Genomic DNA, 21,975 nt, shown 5'->3' with positions numbered 1-21,975 from the left:
CATCTGTGGAGATAATTCAGAATTAACATTTTGGGCAGAATGGTGCTGTCTTGTTTTAATTTACAGCATCTTCATTTTGTTTAGTTTCCATGACGAATGTTCTGTGACTTTCTGAATGCACTCCACACTGGGTCACCAGAGATTAGCAATATGAGTTTGAAATGCAGCCATAAAGGCAATAATTTTCTTTAAATGGAGAAAGGGTGCAACCTCCCACAACTAGTGTGTGCATGCCCCACAGGCTCCAGGTAAAGAGGGTAAGGGTCACCGTAAGGCTACTTTCTCATTAGAGAGAGACGACTGGTGGTGAGTTTAAACTGAACGTCATCACGCGTCAGATAAGGGGAGAGGTAGAGGAGAGTCCTTCATGGTAATAAAATCCGAAAGAATTGTGGATGCTATAAATCAAGAACAAAAACAAGTTGCTGGAAAAGTGCAGACGCTATCAGACTTGCTGAAAAGAAAAGACCGGAGTTAACGTTCCAAGTCCAGAGACCTTTCCTATTCTGATTTTTAACTCACAGATGCTGCCAGGCCTGGTGAGCTTTTCCAGCAACGTTGCTTTTGTTCCATCATGGTAACCTCAGCTAGGACAGTAACTGAACGCTCACTGTCAGCATTACAAACAGGCCAAAGTGGTTAGCCTGGAAATCCATGGACCACCTTCATCTACGATTATATGGGACTGCTGCACATAGCACCCTGCATCTCAGGTCTCGATACCTCGACTATCTGTCTTGTTTTAGAAAAAGAACTCACTGCTAATTTAGAAAATCATTCTAAATCAATGCATCATTTCCCTCTAAAGCTAAGTTGAGTCACCAAACTCAAAATGCTGTCTCTCCATGGGCCTGCTGAGTTCCTCCAGTCATGTTTGTTTCTGTTTCTCTCTAAAGGTGACTGGCTCTGAAGTGGTGAGTCAAATGCACATCATTTGTTCTCAAACAACTCTTGAGCTGCTTTGGTTGACACTTAATGGGATATGCATTTTGAACGCTGATTGTTGACAACTACTTTTCAGTACTGATTTAACAAGCAGTGGAACACCAACCCCTAAAGTGCCCAGTTTTACACCACCTCAGTGCATAAAGATAATTGAACTTCGGAAATTTTCATCCAGTGGCATCTCCGGCCTTGGGCAACTGTCTGTTTGTAAGGAGTCTGCACATTCTCCCCGTGTCTGCGTGGGTTTCCTCCGGGTGCTCCGGTTTCCTCCCACAGTCCAAAGATGTGCAGGCTAGGTGGATTGGCCAGGCTAAATTGCCCGTAGTGTTCGGGGTGTGTGGGTTATAGGGTGATGGGTCTGGGTGGGATGCTTCAGGGGCAGTGTGGACTTGTTGGGCTGAAGGGCCTGTTTCCACACTGTAGAGAATCTAATCTAATCTAAATTTGACCTTTTTAAAAAATCTTCGAGTAAAACAGAGCTGTGTGTTTTGCTATAAACCATTATTGGCAGAAACTTTGCTCCTGGTCGCTTAGCAACAGAACACCGCTAAGGATTCAGGGATTTACAGATGATGATATTGCTGGAACAGATGTGGAAAGGTAACTGATATCCATTTAACTTAAAAGACAGCATTTTCTTCACTTTTGATGCCGCTTCATGTATCTGAGCATCTGCTGCCGTCCGTTTCTGAGAAAGTAAGAGAGTTCAGTTCACGAAACGACTAGAAAAGATTGCATTTTGATGGCCAACTTCCCATTTGCTGCTTGTGCTGAAGGTGTGGATGTATCCCATCTTCCATATTTCACAGATCGGCCCTGGAAATTTTTTTAGGTTTCTCATCCCTTTGAACTCGGAATCGCGACAGGAACAAGCATGGAAATGGTGCCGAGGAACTGGTCATCTCCTTTTCCAACTTGAGACGGTTGCATCCGTCAGCTCTGATTTATTGAGGGACCACAGCAAACACAGGATGGCCAGGGGCTTCAGCTAATGCACTCATAGCCGTGACTGGATGCAGTTGAGGATGAAGTGCCCCTCGACACTATCCCACCCACTCCTGTGTTCCCCCACCCCGCTCCCCTAACCTCCCCCACATCCCACCCCAACCATTCTACGCATGAGCTGTCATGGCCACCTCTTCGAGCTAAAGGGGTCAAAGGTGTGCTATCAAAGCAGGGAGAAGGCACTGATTTGGATAATCAATCATGATCATATTGAATGGACAAGCATGTAGGAAGGGCTGAATGGCCTATTCCTGTTCCTATATTTTTTGAGACTGAGGTTGTTTTTCCCATATTGCTGACTGGAAATCCAGAACAGGGAAATAATTGTGGCCCCCATGTGATAAGAAGGAAATGAACATGTTGGAGAGAGTGTGCAGAAGAAATTTGTAAGGATGAGTGATGTCGATGATGAGGATGAACTGAAGAGGTTAGGACTCCTTTCTGGAGAGGAGAAGGTGGAGAAAAGACTCGATAGAAGTTTGGAAATACATGAGCGAATTGGATAGAGTAGAAAGGGAGAAATTATTCCCACTTGTAAAAAGAATGACAGGATGTAGATTTAAAATAATGTGCAAGAAAAAAGAGTTTTACTCAGCGAGTAGTCATGGCTTGGAATGGACTGACTGAAAATATGTGGTGGAAGCAGGGTCAATTGATGTATTGGAGGGGGCATTGGAGAATTATTTGGATAAAGGTGGTATACAGGGTCTTGGTGAAGAGGCATGAGATTAGCACAAGTTAATATAACCGAAGCAGCCATGATGGTTGAGTGGCCTCTTCTGCGCCATGACAATTCTGCGATTCTGTGAGAATAAAACACAAAATATTTGCCCTCAGTTGAAAACCTGCTACAGAAAGGTCAGCCACAAATTGATCCTGACCTCTCCAGAAATGGCTAGATTCTGGGATGGTGCCAATAGTTTAGTGTGGGTGCTGCTGGTATGAAATGGTGTGATCGCCTACCCACCCACCTCCAATCCTGACCCTGCTTCAGAAATCCGGCCCAGAAATTGGCAGAAGGACGATAGATCTTGTTGACCTAAAGAATGTCAAAAAATGTACATTTTCACCCCATAACTCTGCAATTGCTATGAATATTTACGGTGTGTTTGAAGATACGAAGGACAAAATACAAAAATGTAATTTCGAGTTTGACCCACAGCATTTGTTACAGAAGATATACTGGCTGACGTTGCAAGTCCACATGCTGCCATAAACCGTAAACCATAAACCATAGCACCCTCAAAGGGTGCTGCCAAAAAATCAGCAGTGCAGAGCAGATAAATCCACCAACTGGTTGCACGGGCAGTATATTTTCAAATCCTGTTACATAGCCCGTATAGATGTAATAGCTGGCCATAAAGTAAACATGCCTTTCTGCACTCAGTGAGATGACATTGCCCTGAGAATAATTGTGCCTTGTTTTCCACACCGTGAGGATTATCTTTACTGTTGTAATGCACATTATTGTAATAAATGATTCCACTTTTATCGATGTTTTCCTTCATTCTTGGGATTCTACCCAACAGTTTCTATTAAGTTTGCATGCAAAAATGATTTTTCTACGTTATGGTCAGATGTTTCACATTCCACACACAATAGTATATAACAGCGCATGTTATTGAACATAAATGCCCACAATAATAGCTCACCAATGTCCTTCAGGGAAGGAAATCTTCCACCTTCACCTGGTCTGGCCTACATGTGGCTACAGACTGACAGCGATGTGTCTGACTCTCAACAGCCTTCTGAAATGGCCTAGTATGCCACTCAGTTGTACCAATCACTACAAAGTCACAACAAAGAAATGAAACTGGACAGAACACCTGGCATTGACCTAGGCACCAGAAAAAGACAACAGCGAAAACAGCCCTGCCGACCCTACAAAGTCGTCCTCACATATATCTGGGTGTGAATACTAAAATTGGGAGAGATGTGTCACAGACTAGTCAAGCAACAGCCTGGCATAGGCATACTCATGGAATCATACGTTACAATGTCCCTGACATCACCCTCACCCTCCCTGGATATGTCCTGTCCCACTGGTAGGACTGACCCAGCAGAGGTGGTGACACAGTGGTATATAGTCAGGAGGCAGTTACCCTAGCAGTTTTCAACCATGACCCTGGACCTCATGATGTCTTATGGCTTCAGGTTATATCTAGGCAAGGAAACCTCCGACTGATTAGTACATACAGTCCTCCCTCAGCTAGTGGATCGCTGCTCATCCATGTTGAACAACACCTGGAGGAAATATTGACAGCGACAAGGGCACAAAATATACTCTGGGTGGGAGATTCCAATGTCCACTGCCAAGAGTGGTTCAGCAGCAGTACTATTGATCGAGCTGGTTGGGTCCTAATAGTCTTAGCTGTTAGATTGGTGAAGTTATTCCCATTTGTAAAAGATAAAAATAGAATGACAGGTCTGCAGCAGGTGGTGAGGGAATCAACAAGAGAGAAAAATATACTCGACTTCATCCTTACCAAAAGTCGGCTGCAGATATTTCTGACCATGATGGTATCAATAAGAATGACTATTACACAGTCCTGTGCTGATGAAGTCCCACCTTCACACTGACAATAACCTCTATTGTATCCATTCCAGCAATAGTACTTAAAACTTGTACTCCAGAAACTCCACAGGAAACTCTCCAGAAACTTGCCACTCCCATAGCCGAGCTTTTCCAGTATAGTTACAATTGTATTGTACCTACCCTGACAAAGTGGAAAATTGCCCAGGCATGTCATATCCATAAAAAGCAGAACGAATCTAGCCCAGCCAAATGCTGCCTCTTCAGTGTACTCTCAACCATCAATAAAGTGAGGGAAGGTGTTAGCAACAGTGCTATCAAGCAACACCTGTTCAGCAATGCCTGCTCACTAATTCTTAGTTTGAGTTCTGTCAGCTCTTAACTTCATTACTACTTTCACTTCAAACATGGAGAAAAGAACTAATTCTCAAGGGGAGGTAACAGTGCCACCCCTTAACATCAAGGCCACACTTGACAAAGTATATCAAGGAGCTTGTGTAAAACTGGAATCAATGGGAATCAAAAGGCGAACTCTCTGCTTGTTGGAGTTGTACCTGGAACAGAAGAAGACGCTCATTGTTCTCGAAGGTCAGTCATTTCAGCTGTAGGTCATCGCTGCAGGACTTCCTCAGGGTAGTGTCCTAGGCCCAACCGTCTTCAGATGTTTCATCAATGACCTTCCCTCCATCATAAGGTCAGAACTGCGGGTGTGTGTCAATGATTGCATGATGTTCAGCACCATTTATAGCATATAGCAAAGAGATAGAGATAGACGACTTAGTGGTGCATTGTAAAGACAACAATGTCTCCCTCAATGTCAGCAAATTTGACTTCAGGAAGTAGAGTGCAGGACACACCCCTGTCTGTATCAATGGTGTTGAGGTGGAGGTGGTCATGAGCTTCAAGTTTTGAGGAATAAATATCACCAACAATCTATCTTAATCCATCAATGTTGACGCTATAATCTTGAAAGCACACCGACGCCTCTATTTCCTCAGAAGGCTAAGGAAATTCAGCAAGCCCACAATGACTTTTACCATGCCAACCTCAAGAAAGTGCTGCCAAAGTACCACCAGCTCTTCTCCCAACCTATGAGAAGATTGAAAATGCCTGGGCCATTGCCACACAGCCATCAAAGACGCTTACTCTTCCACACCTCAGAAAATCAGGTCATGACGCTGTGTTCCTCCTCCCAACTTAACATCAGAAACTGATATGGGAGGTTCCTTCACAGAAAGAAATGCAATGCTGGTCTGAGACAATGGAAGAGTGTGTCCAGGACTGTTTAGAGGGACTGTTTAGAGGACTGGACTGTTTTCAAGTACTCAGCAGTAAATCTAGATGAGTACACCACCACCATCATGGGCTTCATGAGTGAATGTGTGGAAGGTTGTGTACCAAAAAGTCAATCTAGATGTTCCCCAACTGTAAACCTTGGATGAACTGGGATATCCACTCCCTACTGAAGACCAGATGTGCAGCATTCAAGTCAGATGACCCAAACCCTACAGGAAATCCAGATATGGCCTCCACAAAGTCCTCAGAGATGCTAAGAGGCAGTACTGGACCATGTTAGAGGTCCAAACCACTCATACGGACACCTACCACCTCTGGCAAGGCCTAAATGACATTACAGGATACAGAAAAAATGCAGAGCAAGATTGTGGACAAAGACACAACTCTCCCTGATGCGCTCAATGCTTTCTATGCTCGGCTCAAGATGAATGCCATTGACACGGTCTCACCTGTCCCAATAGCCCCGGATGCATCTGTTCCCTCCATCACTGCTGCAGACGTTAGGTCAGCCTTCCTGGGATTCAACCCAGGGAAAGCGATGGGCCTGGACCGAGTCCCCAGCCACACCTTTAGATCCTGTGTGGACTAACAGTAAAGCTACTGAACTGTTCAAGCTCCTCGTGGGAGCATGAAGCAGTGCCGATACTGTCAGTGATGTAGCGGAGGAGGAGGTGGGGGATAATGTCAGTGTAACAGCAGAAAAGGGACTGTTCCACGAAACCAAGAAGAGTCAGGCATAGCTTGGGCTCATACAAGTGCCTATGGCTACCCCCCTAGTCTGTAGGAAGTGGGGAGGAGTTAAAGGAGAAGTCGTTCAGGGTAAGGACAAGTTCTGTTAAGCGAATGAGGATGGGGGGTGGTCTGGTTGGGCCTGTGTGAGATGAAGAAGCAGAAGGCTTTTAGGCCATCTGTGTGGGGGGTACAAGTGCACAGGAATTGGATGTCCATAGTGAAGATCAGATGTTGAGGTGTTGTAGAGCATCCATGCTCTGTACACAACAAACGACAACACCTTCCAGTTGCCAATAATTTTCACTCCCTCTCCCACTCTCTGGGTGAAATGTCCATCCTGGGTCCCTCCAGTGTCACAATGATACCACCCACAAACTGGAGGAGCAGTGCCTCATATTCTGCCTCAGGAGCCTACAGCCTGATGGCCTAAATATTGAATTTGCCAGTTTTAAAAGCTCCCCACCCCCAGCCTCATCCCATGACCAATCCTCCATCTTATCCCCACCTCCTTGACCTGACACAACCTGTCCATTTCTCTCTTACCTACCCGCCCAACCTAGCCCACTGACCAATCCCCACCACTCCCCACCTGCACTGGCCTATCACCATCCTACCTACCTTCCATAGCCCCACCCCTCCTCTGTCTATTAATTTTGGAACTCCCTTCCCCCTCCCCATTTCTAAAGAAGGGTCTCGACCCGAAACGTTAACTTTCTTGCTCCTCCGATGCTGCCTGACCTGCTGTGCTCCACACTGTGTTGTCTCAAAAATGCAAGAAGTTTAATTTGGGAAACTTACTTGGCATGGAAGAGTTAGACCAAAGGATTTGTTTTCATGCAATATGTCTCTATGACTTTGTAAATTCTCTGCCACAAAGAGCAGTTGAGACCAAAACATTGAATATGTTCAAGGAGGGATTAGGTATAGTTCCTAAGGTTAAAGGGATTAAACAGAATAGCAGGGAAAGTGGGTCCAGTGTGCTGTGTTGGATGATCAGCCATGATTATATGGAATGGTGGAGCAGACTCAGAGAACCAACTGTGTCTCTTCCAGCTCCTATTTCCTGTGTAATAAACAGCAATTCTTGTTCAGTACACAAAATTGGCTTTGCATCCACCTAGATCAGAAACTAAAGTAAACTTGGAATGATCTACACTTTTTCAAGTCTTCACCTTTGGTGGTGACGCCAGAAACAGTGGGGCCTGATTTCCAGCACTTTATCGCAGCGAGGTGTGACAACCATTTGAAATAATAGCTAGGGAAGGGCAGCAATGCACCTCATCATTGGGTGGATGATGGTAGACTTATTCTTCACATTATTTACAGACAGAAAATTAGATCTCATTCAAGACAGAATGAAGGCCAAGCAGGCTGAAAGTATAAGGGCTGCGGAGGGGTCAAAGTAAACAATTGAAAAGTTAAGTGGTGTTATAGGTTTTTAAAAATCTATATGCTCCCCATCTGACCTGTTCCCTTTACCTATCCAACAAGTCAACTTTTTAAAAAATCAATTTTCTTTATGTGCAACATGTCTTACAATATCCTGACTACCTTCAATAGATCCTTTTCATTCTAAATACTTACCATTTAACCATTAAAATAAGAAATCACTGAAAACAGTTTTTCTTAACGTTGATATTAAGCACTTCTAACAAATCTTCAATTCAATTTCACTGTTTAATGAGAACTATCACAACATTATTACTGATTCTAATGGCATTGCAATAGTGCAGCAATAGTAGCCTTAGTAGTAAACAAATGTGCTCCAGAATTGATTGTACATATAGTAAGTTTATTCCTGTTCAACTACAATTCTGGTATCAACTCAGCAATGTAGAAAATTGCCTGGATGGATCCTGTGAAGTGAGAAAAATCCAATCCTGCCAATTACTACCTCTTCAGTTTACTCTCAATCGTCAGCAAAGTGATAGACCTGGTCTTTGGCAGTGCTATCAAGTGGGACTTGCTAAGTAATAACCAACTAATTGACATTCAGTTTGGGGTCTTCCGGAGATTCTCAGTTCCTGACATTAATACAGCCTTGGCCCTATGTGCACAAAAGAATTAAAGTGTCAAGGCAAAGTGAGAGTGTTAGCCAATGATATCAGAGTGGCATTAATGGAATTGAGGGAAACCTCTCCATTGGATGTGGTCATACTTAGTGCAAAGAAAGATAATGGTGGTTGCTGGATGTCGATTTTCGCAGCTCTAAGATATTGTTGTAGAAGTTACTCAGGGAAGTGTCCTCATTTCGTCCATCTTCAGCTGCTTTCTCAATGACCTTACCTTCGTCATAAGGTCAGAAGTGGGAATATTCACTGATGATTGCACAATGTTCAGCACGATTCTCAAATCTTCAGATACTGAAAAACTCTGTGTCCAAATGCAGAAAGACTGGTACAAATCCAGGCTTGGGCTATTAAGTGGCAAGTAACATGCATCCTGTTGAAATGTCTATACCCCTGGATAGAGAGAACTTAGCCAAGTCAATCAGTGGTATTCCCATCAGAAAGATATCAACATCCTAAGGTCTATCATTGACCAGAATCTGTATTGGACCTGCCATATAAATTCTGCGGCTATAACAGCAGATCAAAGGCCATGATTTTTCAATTAGTGGGTATCTCACCTCTTGATGCCTCAAAGTCCCTTCATCATTTAGAAGACATATGTCAGATGTGTTATGAAAGATTCTCCACCAACCTGAATGAGTACAACTCCGAAAGTACACAAGAAGTTTACCACCGGCTGGGACAAAGAAACTTACTAATTGACTTAACATGCAATATTCAATCCCTCTACCCCTGACGCACCATGGCTACATTGAGCACAGTCTATAAAATGCACTGCAGAAGCTCACCGACTCTCCTCCACTATTGCCAGGTAGAAGGGCAAGGGCAGCAGATGGATGGGAATACAATCACCTGCACATTCCCCTCTGAACCACACTCCATCCTGATTTGGAACTACACCTCTGTTCCTTCTGAAGTGTTTTATTCTAACATCATTTTGTTGCTTTTGAATTCTGTAGAGGAGGATCTATACTGATTCAAATCTTATTCACTGAGATGGAATTAAAACCAGGCCCACATAATGTCCTGCATACTTTTCAATGGCCTTTCCAGCAATTTTTGCTACTTTTGAGAATGTGTATATGTACCACCGAGACACAAGTCCCTGAGTTTCAACAGCTCATTCGGAATTCCATTTTACCTCTGCTCAATGGGCAAAACTGTGGCAGATAAAGTTCAACATAAGCAAATATGAGATTATTAATTTTGGACTGTAAAAGTTTAGATCAGGGCATTTTCTAGATGATATAAAGTTAAATACAATGGCTATCCTAAGAGACTTGGGCGTTCATGTGTATAGATCATTGAATTGCCATGACAGGGCATAGAGAACAATCAAGCAAGCTGATGTAATGCTGGCCTTTGTATCTAGAGGACTATACTGTAAAGATACAGAAATTTACAATGCCCTGGTTAGACCCCACTTGGAGAACTGCGAGCAGATCTGGGCACCACATCTTGGTAAAGATATGTTAACCTTGGGGAGTGTACAAGATAGATTTACAAGAATGATACAAGGACTTATGGGGGTTAAGCTTTGAGGGAACACTGCACATGTTAGGCCAGTGTTTCCTAGAATTTAGAGGGTTAAGGCTCAATCTAGTCGAAGTTTTCAAGGTATTGACAGAAAAGATAGGGTAAATAAAGATGAACGGTTTTCACTGGTTGGGGATTTTAGAACTGGGGCATATTTTAAATATTAGGGCCAGACTGTTCAGAAGATATGTTAGGAAGTAGGATGGTAGAGGTTTCGAATTTTCTTTCTCAAATGGCAGTGAATGATGTGTCAGTTGTGAATTTTAAATCTGAGATAAATCAACTTGTATTAAGCAAAGGTACTAAGGGATATGGGTCAAAGGCAGTAATATAGAGTTAGGGCACAAATCTGCCATATCACTGAATGGTAGAATGCACTCGAAAGGCTGAGTGGCCTACACTTATCCCATTGTTCCACAGTTCCAATCGTTGTACTAAATTGAATTACTTTACACTTCTCTTTGATAAATTGGATTTACGATGTCTTTAGTTCTTCCAGTCATCCTAAAATCTGTTATGACTCTCTTCATTGTTAAGTATCTTTCCAAGTTTTGCATCAGCGAAACTTTGACATTATTGCCTGCAGATGGAAGATACGAGTTCACTAAAGTTCCCAGAGATGCAACTTAATACTTTCCTTATGGCTGAAAAGAAAAGGTTTATTATTCATCTCTGCTTTCTGTGCCTGGGCTAATTCTGCACTCGTTCTGCTATAGATCTTTTAAGCTGTAGGTCGTTCAATCTTTACGAAGCTTAAACCTGTGAACAAAGCAGCTGGAGTAGGTGACTCAGTATGTTAAGCCTTTGACCAAATCCCCTCAAATATAGCAAGGAGATAGCCTAGACCCTAACTTTTATCATATTAAAGGCAAGCATAAGATGCTATGTTCCAGATATAATTTGATAGGTCATGATACTCAGCTTTAAGCGAAACACACTCTATTCTTACACCTAATTAAAATATAAACAAAAGAAAGAAGAATTTGTAAGGCTTTATTTAACTCTATTGGAAAACAGAATAGTTGATTATTTAACCACAAATTAGCAACAGTTCCAATATAGTAACCCTCCATACAAGCAGCTGTTGCAAAGGCAAATTCAGTAAAATAGATTCTCTTGGGCAGACTACACCTCTTCTCATTCACCTTCCTGCAAGAACACAATCCCCTACTCCCAATTCCTCCACTGCACCTGCTCCCAAGATGAGGCGTTCCATGACCAAACATCCTAAATGTCCTCATATTTCAAGGACCATAACTTCCCCTCTTCAGTAGTCTAAAATATTCTCGACCGCATCTCTTGCGTTACCCGTGCCTCTGCCCTCCCATCTTCTCCCACGATAAAAACAAAGGCAGAATTCCCCTTGTCCTCACGTATCACCCCACTAACCTCTGGAATCAACGCATCATTCTCCTCCATCCACAATCTGATCCCACAACGAAGGATATATTTCCCTCCTCAACCCTATCTGCTTTTCATAGGGACCGCACTCTCTGTGACTCCCTCATCCACTCCACACTCCTCGCTAGTCCCACTGTTCCCGGCACTTTTCCTTGCAGCCGCAGGAAGAGTTACACCTGCTCCTACATCTCCCCCCTCACCTCCATCCAAGGTCCCAATAAAACCTTCCACATCAGACAGAGGTTCACCTGCACATCCGTCAATGTGGCCTATTGCATCCACTGCTCCCGATGTGGCCTCCCCTACATCAGGGAAACCAATCAGAGGCTTGGAGACCGCTTTGTAGAGCACCTGTGCTTTGCTCGCAACAAACGACAACACCTTTCAGTCGTGAAACACTTCAACTCCCCCTCCCACTCCCTGGACAACATGTCCACCCTGGGCCTCCTCCAGTGTCACAACAATGTCACCCAGAAACTGGAGGATCTGCACCTCATATTCCACCTTGACAGCCCACAATACAATGGTCTCAATATGGATTCTACCAGTTTAAAAATCTCTGCCCCCCCACCACCCCGGCCTCATCCTATGACTAACCTTCCCTCTCATCACAGCCTCCTTGACCTGTCCATCTTCTCTCCCACTTATCCAATCCTCCCACCTCACTGACCGATCCTCACCACTGCCTACCTGCGCTCATCTATCATCATCCCAACTACCTTCCACAGCCCCACCCTCCTCTTTCTATTTATTTCAGAGCTCCCTGCCCCCTCCCCCATTTCTGAAGAAGGGTCCAGACTACAAACGTCAGCTTTCCTGCTCCTCTGATGCTGCCTGGCCTGCTGTGTTCGTCCAGCTCCACACTGTGTTATCTCATATACAATGTGTTCCCAGTCCAGAAGAAAAGAACACCAGGAAAACCTCCTGGCAGAGACAGAGAAACTCCAGCTTTTTGTTGTGATAGGGAGAAATGAACAGCTTCCATGCCCAACTTCAAAACTCCAACAATTTATTGAAATTTAAGCCACAACCCTGTTCATGTTGCTTCTATTGTTCCAACTTGAAAGAAAAACAAAAGGCCTCACAAGATGTTTACTTTATTGGCTTCAAAGAGCCAACTCAGTACCTCTAGCTCAAAACCTGTCTTCAAAAATAAAAGGAAAAACGCACTTCTTAACACCATAGTATCATCACAGATCATATTTGTTTTCAATTTATTTTTTATTTTGTTTTGTGCATTCCAATATGCAGTATTGAAGAGGAGGCTCTTCTAAGTGCGTTGGAAATATGCCATGAGGATGTGATTGGATTGGTGTATGTTTGATTTCAAACTGTGTGGATTAGGGTTACAAGCAGTCATTGTCTATGGAGCTGGCCTTCGGACATTTGTGGCTACTGGACAAGATAGAAGCCTAATGCATCAAGCAGTGAGCTGGAGGCATTAGAGACCCACTCTGGCTTTCAGGTCAGGATTTGATTTTTAGTTTCTCTCCAACTGGGGGAGAACAGGAAACTGCACACAAATACAGCAAGATTAGACTGATATCGTTATGATCCCAGTTGATGTTATTACTGGACAAATCAGATCTCTTAAAATGATATCTGAGATAACAAGGTGTAGAGCTGGATGAAAACAGCAGGCCAAGCAGCATCAGTGGAGCAGGAAAGCTGATGTTTTGAGTTGAGATCCTTCTTCAGACCCTTCTTCATTTTTCTGAAGAAGGGTCTTGACCCGAAACATTAGCTTTCCTGCTCCTCTGATGCTGCTTGGCCTGCTGTGTTCATCCAGCTCTACACCTTGTTATCTCAGATTCTCCAGCATTGGCAGCTCCTACTATCTCTGAAACTGATATCTGGCTTGATAGACCATATTTGTTTTCTTTTTATTTAAGTGATTGTAATGAGATCAGCAGCAGGTCCTCATAGAATATGAGTTCCCTGATGAATCTTTTAATCTGGTCCAATCAGGGAGGCCTGGCTAACATATAAAAATGGGTCAGTGTCAGAAACACTGATGCTGGTACTTGACTCTGAATGACACAGGACTAATGACAAATAATGTTCATGTGTAGATAAAGGGTGACTTGATGATTGTTATTAGCCTCTGAGAGTTATTTCAGCAGTGTTTTCATTGATTAAAAAGGACAAAATGCTGCAGATTTTGTTTTAGCGACAAACAGAAGGTTATTGTACATTTAGATTCAAAATGGAAATAAAATAGAATTTTAGAGATGGGCAATAAATTATGGCCAGCCAGTCATACTCAGATTCAATGAGCGAATTAAAAACAAAATTAGCTATGCTATTTCTATACAACACAACTTGTAATATTTCAAAATACACAGTAAAAAACACAATCCCATCTATTACAAAAAACAATCCCATTACAGTTCTCAAACACTGGGGTAAATTCCCTTTTCTGTCAAATCCTTGATTTAACTGGTTCTTCCAATTCTCAGTCTTAAGAGTTTGTTAATTTCTTCCTTTGAGTATTCTCACGACTAAACTTTGATTTCCTTAGTTTCAAACAATCCACTGACATGTCTAACCAAACACTTCTGATCTGGAACTATAATCCTTACATTGAGGCAACATTGTTGGAATTAAGTTGCCTGAACTATTGCCTTTCTTCAAGAGAAACTATTCCTTTACATCTAACTCCAAACAAATGTTCTGCAAACTTTAAAGAAAACCTTCCAAACTACAAATTTCCCATAATGTGAAAAAATTCAATTCCGAATTCTTCTAAACTCGAAGTAACTCATGTTTTCCAATGTTTACTCTGTGCAATCATAAAACTTTCACATTGCATATAAATTCCCATTATCACTCCAAGAGCTCTACCTCCTTCAGACTGAAGAAAAAGTCTCCAGAAAGACTGACAAGTTAATTATTTAAAGCTCCTCATGCATGCACACCAAAACCCACATGCCATTCATTCAGAATCTAAGCTTTAAAATAAATGATATGAAAATATATACAAATCACACACCTTGCATTGTGTGTGTAAGTGCAAGCAAATGGGCATCTTGCCACTCATTACTGAGGTTCCCATCTCACTATCCAAGCTGAAAGTGTAAAATTGGATTTTTTTTTCTCTCTGTTGCGAATCTTATTTTTCTAATCTTGCTATATTTTCCCAATTAACTCGTCATTGCCCATGTTGTTCAGACAAGGAGAAAATGTAGTTCTTTATAATTGTGTTTGAGGTTTGTTGGTAATAAATTGCCTGCCTCTCTTACTTATTACCCCAGAGATAATTGTACATTCATGTTGTATATTAATGACTATTAGACTTTATTTTATTGGGCTTTGGTATCTGAGGCCTTGTTTAAATTAATTGGCTAAATTCAAAAAGCTGTTGCCTCTATAAAAATGCTGCTTTGCCTGCTAGCAGTGCAGCCTTCTGAAACAATGTTTCAATTTCAAGAACTCTCTGTGTATCTCCAAACCCAGAAAAAAAATCGTCTTTTAATGGGACCACATACTCTTTCCCCCTTATCATTTTACAAACAAATTCTAATGTCCTGTCTTCAGAACTGTAAGTACTACATTCAACTTCACAAGACACACAACAAGATAATAAAGTGTGAAGCTGGATGAACACAGCAGGCCAAGCAGCAGCTCAGGAGCACAAAAGCTGATGTTTCAGGCCTAGACCCTTCATCAGAGAGGTCTCTGATGAAGGATCTAGGCCCGAAACGTCAACTTTTGTGCTCCTGAGATGCTGCTTGGCCTGCTGTGTTCATCCAGCTCCACACTTTGTTATCTTGGATTCTCCAGCATCTGCAGTTCCCATTATCTCTAAGACACACAACAATGTGTTTGACTTTTAACTGTTCTCTAGACAGTTGGTGATAGACAATTGAATACTGGCACAAGCAGTGATGTATGCATTTTATGAATAAATCAAAGGATTCATGCATTATCTAGTGTGGGAGTTCAATACTGCGCTAATATTACTGCATTATTTGATCTGCTTGCTTTCAGTTAAGTCATTAAACTGACGCACTATCTGTTTTCAAGGAAGGTCAGGAGGATTGTTCAGAATTAGTGTTCATGTCACTATTATCTCTAAATCAACATGAAACAAATGGATTAGTCAGTTAATCATGGTACTGTTGTTTCCATATCTTAGCTCTGCGTAATTTAGCAGCACTATTTGCCCACAGAAAATGATAGTGACAATTCCTCAAAAATAATTAAGTACTTTTCCAGGCCTTTGTGATATCCCGAGGATACATTAATGAGCTATATCAACCACCCCCCCCCCTTTTTTTGGCTAATTTTGATGAGTAAAGACCATTTTTTAAAATTATTTTTATGTTTTTTTTAATTGTGGAACAAAATGTTTTGAAAACAAAGGGAATTAGAATGGTGGCTGTATGTTTTGAAAGTAAAAATTGATAACTTTTTTCGAATTCAGTTTGTTATAGAATGTGACCTGTGTACCTGTGAGTTCTAATGATTGCAGGAGAACTGGAATCAAAGGCTTTTTTTTTAACAAGTGAGGCAAATTAGTGTGAACCAATGGTTACATATCAATGACAAAGGCATTCTGCCTGGCAAAAAGCATATGATTGGTTGTCAGTTACCAGAACAGTTTAAGGTGTAAATAAGACAGAGAGAAGCCATTCAGGCCAGAAGAGAAACCAGCAGGTCTACAACAGCCAAAATCTGTCACACATATTTCTTTATCATAAGCATCTTTAAACCTGAAGAATATCTGCTCATTTTCCTTAATAAAAACCAAAAGAACCGCAGATGCTATAAATCATGAACAAAAACACAAATTGCTAGAAAAGCTCAGCAGGCCTGGTGGCATCCGTGAAGAAAAAATCAGAGTTAACTTCCTTAGAACTAAGAGCCCTGAGAAGGGTCACCAGGCCCAAAACAGGGCTTGTGGAATTCATTGCCACAGAGTGCAGTGGAGGCCAGGACGTTGGATGCCTTCAAGGCAGAGATCGGCAAATTCTTGATCTCAGAAGGAATCAAGGGCTACGGGGAGAGTGCAGGGAAGTGGAGTTGAAATGCCCATCAGCCATGATTTAAATGGTGGAGTGGACTTGATGGGCCGAATGGCCTTACTTCCACTCCTATATCTTATGGTCTTATTAAGTGTGATTTTTTTTCTTCACAGGTGCTGCCAGACCTGCTGAGCTTTTCTATCAACATCTGGATTTTGTAGCTTATTTCCCTTCATCCCTAAATGTAAGGTATGAGTTTGAGGTAGGTATGTCAGAGATCTTTCATATGTGAACCAGCCACCCTGTGCCACTTGCAAACTAGTGGAAGCATTCAGAAAAAAAGAAGGCTGAGGAGAAACCCTTTGATCAACAAAAAAGAATCCACGGACCTTGTGAAGGAAAACTACAGAAATGTTGTTTGAGTTTTTCCTGTGTTTTTTTCTGTTTATGTTTATCTGTGTTTTAGGGGAGTTTAGAAAGGTTTTAGGACTTTAATCTTACAGTCAACATCATTTAATTTAATTGTTTACATGTAACTAGAATTTAATGATGTATAGAACTAATGACGCTTGTTAAGTAACTCTTGGTGTGAAAATTCACTTGTTTAGGGATTTTGCATATTTTATCCCAAAAGCTTTAACTTTCGCGATGGCTCCAAGATTAACTGAGCTGGATTTCTAGCATGTCACCCCATTCAATCTTGACAGATATTACTGGATAATTACTCCAAAAAACCAGCAGGCCTGTTTTTTCCAGCATCCATGGAGAGAGAAAAACATAGTGTTCAAGTTTCAGGTTAATCATCTTGTATCAGAACATCTGAATCAATTACTCTGTGACTCTATTCACATTGAGTTTCCCCAAAATTTTCTGCTACTGTTTCAGAGGTTTGTCATTGGCCAGTCTTATATATTCACTTACTTATTAATCAGGGTTTTGGAACAGAAAAGTTATTTTTGCTAGAAGTGCCATTCACATCATATTACTGTAAAAGGATTATGTTGCAATGTTAGAACTGTGAATGCCTTTTGACTGGGGCTGCATCAAGCATGTAGCGTAATTCAATATACTTTGTTAGATGCTGAGAAACAATTGTTTTTCTAAAGGTAGAATAATTCTTTCTAATTAGAAAGGTCATTGCTTTAAATGAGTTCACCTTTAGACATCCATCTGCTGACAGTTAAGTGCTGATTGCTCTTTTCTTTTCTTTTTCAAAGTATATCAGCCTTTCAGTCTGAAAGACAACAAATACTCCACTGTCAGGATAACCACAAATATATGTTTAATCCATAACAGTGAAGAGGTAATTAAAAGAAAAACACAATCAACCACCCTATAGTAGTTAATGAATGTTTTTCAGGCTTTATCATAAACCATTCTAATAATATTCATAATGTTAGATAAATGTTATGTTCAAATGTTTCTGGTACATTTTGTTACATGAGGGAATAAAAACTGAAAGAACTGCGGATGCTGTAAATCAAAAACAAAAACAAAGTTGTTAGAAAAGCTCAGCAGGCCTGGCAGTATCTGTGAAGAGAAAAATCAGAGTTAATGCTTCGGGCCCAGTGACCCTTCCTCAGAATGGAATGTGTGTTAATACATTGGGACCTCAGTTCGACAGACTGTCAATTTGCAATGTAATTGCAGAGTGATACCAACAGTGCGGGTTCAAATCCTCCACTGAATGAGGTCACCATGAAGTACCCTCCTTCTTAACATCTCCCCTCACTTGAGATGTGCTGACCCTCTGGTTAATCCTTTGTCAGTTGTCCCCCCACCCCCGTTTAATGAGAGACCAGCCCCATGTTCTGGTAACACGATGGTGACTTTGGCCTTTAGAACATTGGTTGAAGATGTTAATTGCATAGGCCAGCTTCATAAGAACACTTTCCTCTAGTTAACGTTCTGACAAATGGTTATCCCCCAGAATGCTGATAATGGGGGTCTCAATGTTGGTAATACCATTGAGTGTCAAGGACAGTGATTACATTAATTCTTATTGTAGGTGGTCGGTGCCCGGAATTTGTGTGGTGCAAATGTTTACTTGCCACTTGTCGGCCCAAACCTGGATATTGTCCAGATCTTGTTGCATTTGAACATAGATTGCTTCAGTATCTGAGAAGTCGTAAATGGTGCTGAGCATTGTGCAATCATCTGTGAACAACCCCACTTCTGACTTTATGATGGAGGGACGCTCATTGAAGAAGCAGCTGAAGATGGTTTCTGATAATGGTATTAAGATATATGAACCCCAGAGTGTTAGTAGATAATAAATTTGGCTTTTTATTAGCAATTTATTAGCAATAGCCAGTTAGTTAGATGTTAGTCTACGCTTGAGTTAGAGATTCTCCTTTTGAGACCCTTTGAGGGTCTTTGTATATTTTATTCCCACAGGCATAAGGTGAGGAAAGGAGAGGACATTTTCAGTTTGAAAGATTCTTGGAGATCGGAATGCAACTGCTTATCAGGTCTGTGATTTATTATAATTTAAAAATATGATAACATTTGCCAGGAAGCTCTTCATTTAGAGACGGCTAGTACCATCTTGGCTCAAAAAAAATCAAAATCCAGCTTCTCCAAAGGTTTAGTGATCTTGTGTAATGTACAACTAAACACCACACAGTTAAACATTTTGATATTTCAGTCATGGCAAAACAAACTACAACACACTTGTAACATTCTCCACAACTCAGTATTGTCACCAGTTCATTTTTTCCTAGTTTATATTCTTTTAAAAAATTGAATCTTTACTATAGATACATTTTCATTAATGAGAAAAATTCCAAGCGGAAGACTTATTATCTGTGAATGGCTCAAAAAAAATCAAAGATCGTGTTAACCCGAAAGAAGAAGCATATGTTTGCACAAAGGCTGGAGGGAGATTGGACAAAATATCAAAAAATCAAATGGAAACAATGATTAGTAATTTAGTACACGGGGAGGAATTAGAATAGAAGAGAAAGGTAGAAATATAAACAAAAAGAGTTCTTACAGCCGTTTTTTTAGGAGTTAGCAAAATGATTATATTTCCTGTGAAAATTGAGTCTGTGAAATTAGGAATAGAAAATAAGGATTTGGCAGGTGAATTGAAGAGATATTTTGTAAAAGTCTTCACTATAAACCCAACAAGTGACGCACAGTTATGGCTGTAAATCAGGAAATGGAAGGGAGAAAGTCAAGAAAATTACAAATATCAGAGAGTGATACTGAGCAAATTGTTGGAAATTATTGTCTTTTGGAAGAGTCACTCAACCCAAAACATTACCTTTATTTGCACTACAGTAGCTGCCAGATCCGCCAAGATTTTCCAGCAATTTCTGTTTCTGATTTACAGCATTCACCGGTTCTTTCCATTTGTAAATTGTTGGAAATGTTGCCTGATAAGTCTGAGATAACAAGGTGTAGAGCTGGAAGTACAAAGCAGGCCAAGCAGCATCAGAGGAGCAGGAAGGCTGACATTTCAGGCCTAGACCCTTCTTCAGGAATGGGTGAGGGGAAGGGGATTCTGAAATAAATAGGGAGAGAGGGGGAGGCGGATAGAAGATGGATAGGTGGAGAGGAGAATTATCTGCTTTCCGGAGGGACCAGTCTCTCTGCAACTCCCTTGTCTGCTCCACACGGGAGGCAGACAGGTCAAAGAGGTGGGGATGGACCCAGTAAAGGTGAGTGTAGGTGGGGAGTTAGGGAGGAGATAGGTCAGTCCAGGGAGGATGATCAGGTCAAGGGGGTGGGATGAGGTTAGTGGTTAGGAGATGGAGATGCGGCTTGAGGTGAGAGGAGGGGTAGGTGGGGGGAAGGACAGGTGAGGGAGGCGGGGACAAGCTGGGCTGGTTTGGGATATGGTAGGGGGAGGGGAGATTTTGAAGCTTGTGAAGTCCACATTGATACCATTGGGCTGCACAGTTCCCAAGCGGAATATGAGTTGACGTTCCTGCAACCTTCAGGTGGTATAATTGTGGCAATGCAAGAGGTCCAGGATAGACATGTTGTCTGAGGAATGGGAGGGGGAGTTGAAGTGGTTCTCAACTTGGAGGTGTAGAACCTTGCGCAGGTGTTATGCAAAACCATCCTCAAGCCTCCGCTTGGTTTCCCCGATGTAGAGGAGGCCACAACGGGAACAGTGGATACAGTATACCACATTAGTAAATGTGCAGGTGAACATCTGCTTGATGTGGAAAGCCTTTGTGGGGCCTGGGATGGGGATGAAGTGGGAGGTGTAGAGGTGGGTGTAACACTTCCTGCGGTTGCAGGGAAAAGTGCCGGGTGTGTTGGGGCTGGAGGGGAGTGTGGACCAGACAAGGGAGTCGCAGAGAGAGTGGTCCCTTCGGAAAGCAGATAATTCTCCTCTCCACCTATCTTCTCCTCTATCCATCTTCCACATGCCTCCCCCTCTCTCCCAATTTATTTCAGAATCCCCTTCCCTTTCCCCATTTCTGAAGAAGGGCCTTGGTCCGAAATGCCAGCCTTCCTGCTTCTCTGAAGCTGCTTGGCCTGCTGTGCTCATCCAGCTCTACATCCTGCCCTTGTTATCTCAGATTCTCCAGCATCTGCAGTTCCTACTATCTATTATCTGATAAGTCGTTGGGTCCTGACGAACTTCATCCTAAGACTGCAAAAGAAGTGGATAGTGAGATAATTGATCACAAATGCAGAGAATGCTGGAGAAACTCAGTAGGTCTGGCAGTGTCTGTTGAGAGAGTAACAGAATTCACATTCTGAGTCAAGCAAGTGGCTCTAAGCGGCAGTGCTCTGATGAGAGCAGTATTACAGGACCCAACCTACCCAGTATGGCACAGTGGGAAACACACTATGCTAATAATAACGTTAATGCTGATGAAACTCTGACATCAACAGCCATGTGATATCACAATCCAAAGAAGAGCAGAATACGAACACTCTACCTGAGAGTTAAATATGACATTCTAAGTATAATAGAATGTAAATAAAGATTTTATAGGGCCTGTTGAGACTGAGGGAGAGTTAATCTGAGTTAAGGACAAAATAGAGATGCAGTAGCTCAGGGTCTAACAGGAAGCAGAGAAGTCCCATGAGTGCCGTGTGTTATGACGAGGAATGGCCAAACTCCTCTTATTATTAAACTAAAAACAAACCCCAATCTGTTGTGATGGAAGTAGGGTTTCCCCTCGCAATCTATTAAAAGAGTGGTTAAATGAAAGAAAATCCCTGATCTCCACTTTACAACAACAAGAAACAATTTATTTATTTAACCCAACAATGAACAAATTGAGAAAATTACTAACAAACCGATAATACCCCTTAGACTACCAACAACTCCCGAGCCAGTCTGAATTATTCTGGAATGCTGTTTAAAGAAAGACAAGCCCCACTAATATAAACCAAATTAATAAGAAGCGATAAATTATAACTTAATCTTTCCAAGTTTGCACTGGAATATTTTATCTTCTCTGGTCTCTTCACAAACACATTTCTCCTGTTAATTCTGCTGTCAGGAATGTTTTATCTC

The sequence above is a fragment of the Stegostoma tigrinum genome, chromosome 17 (assembly GCF_030684315.1).
Source record: "Stegostoma tigrinum isolate sSteTig4 chromosome 17, sSteTig4.hap1, whole genome shotgun sequence".
NCBI lineage: Eukaryota > Metazoa > Chordata > Chondrichthyes > Orectolobiformes > Stegostomatidae > Stegostoma > Stegostoma tigrinum.
This window is presented reverse-complemented; position numbering follows the sequence as displayed.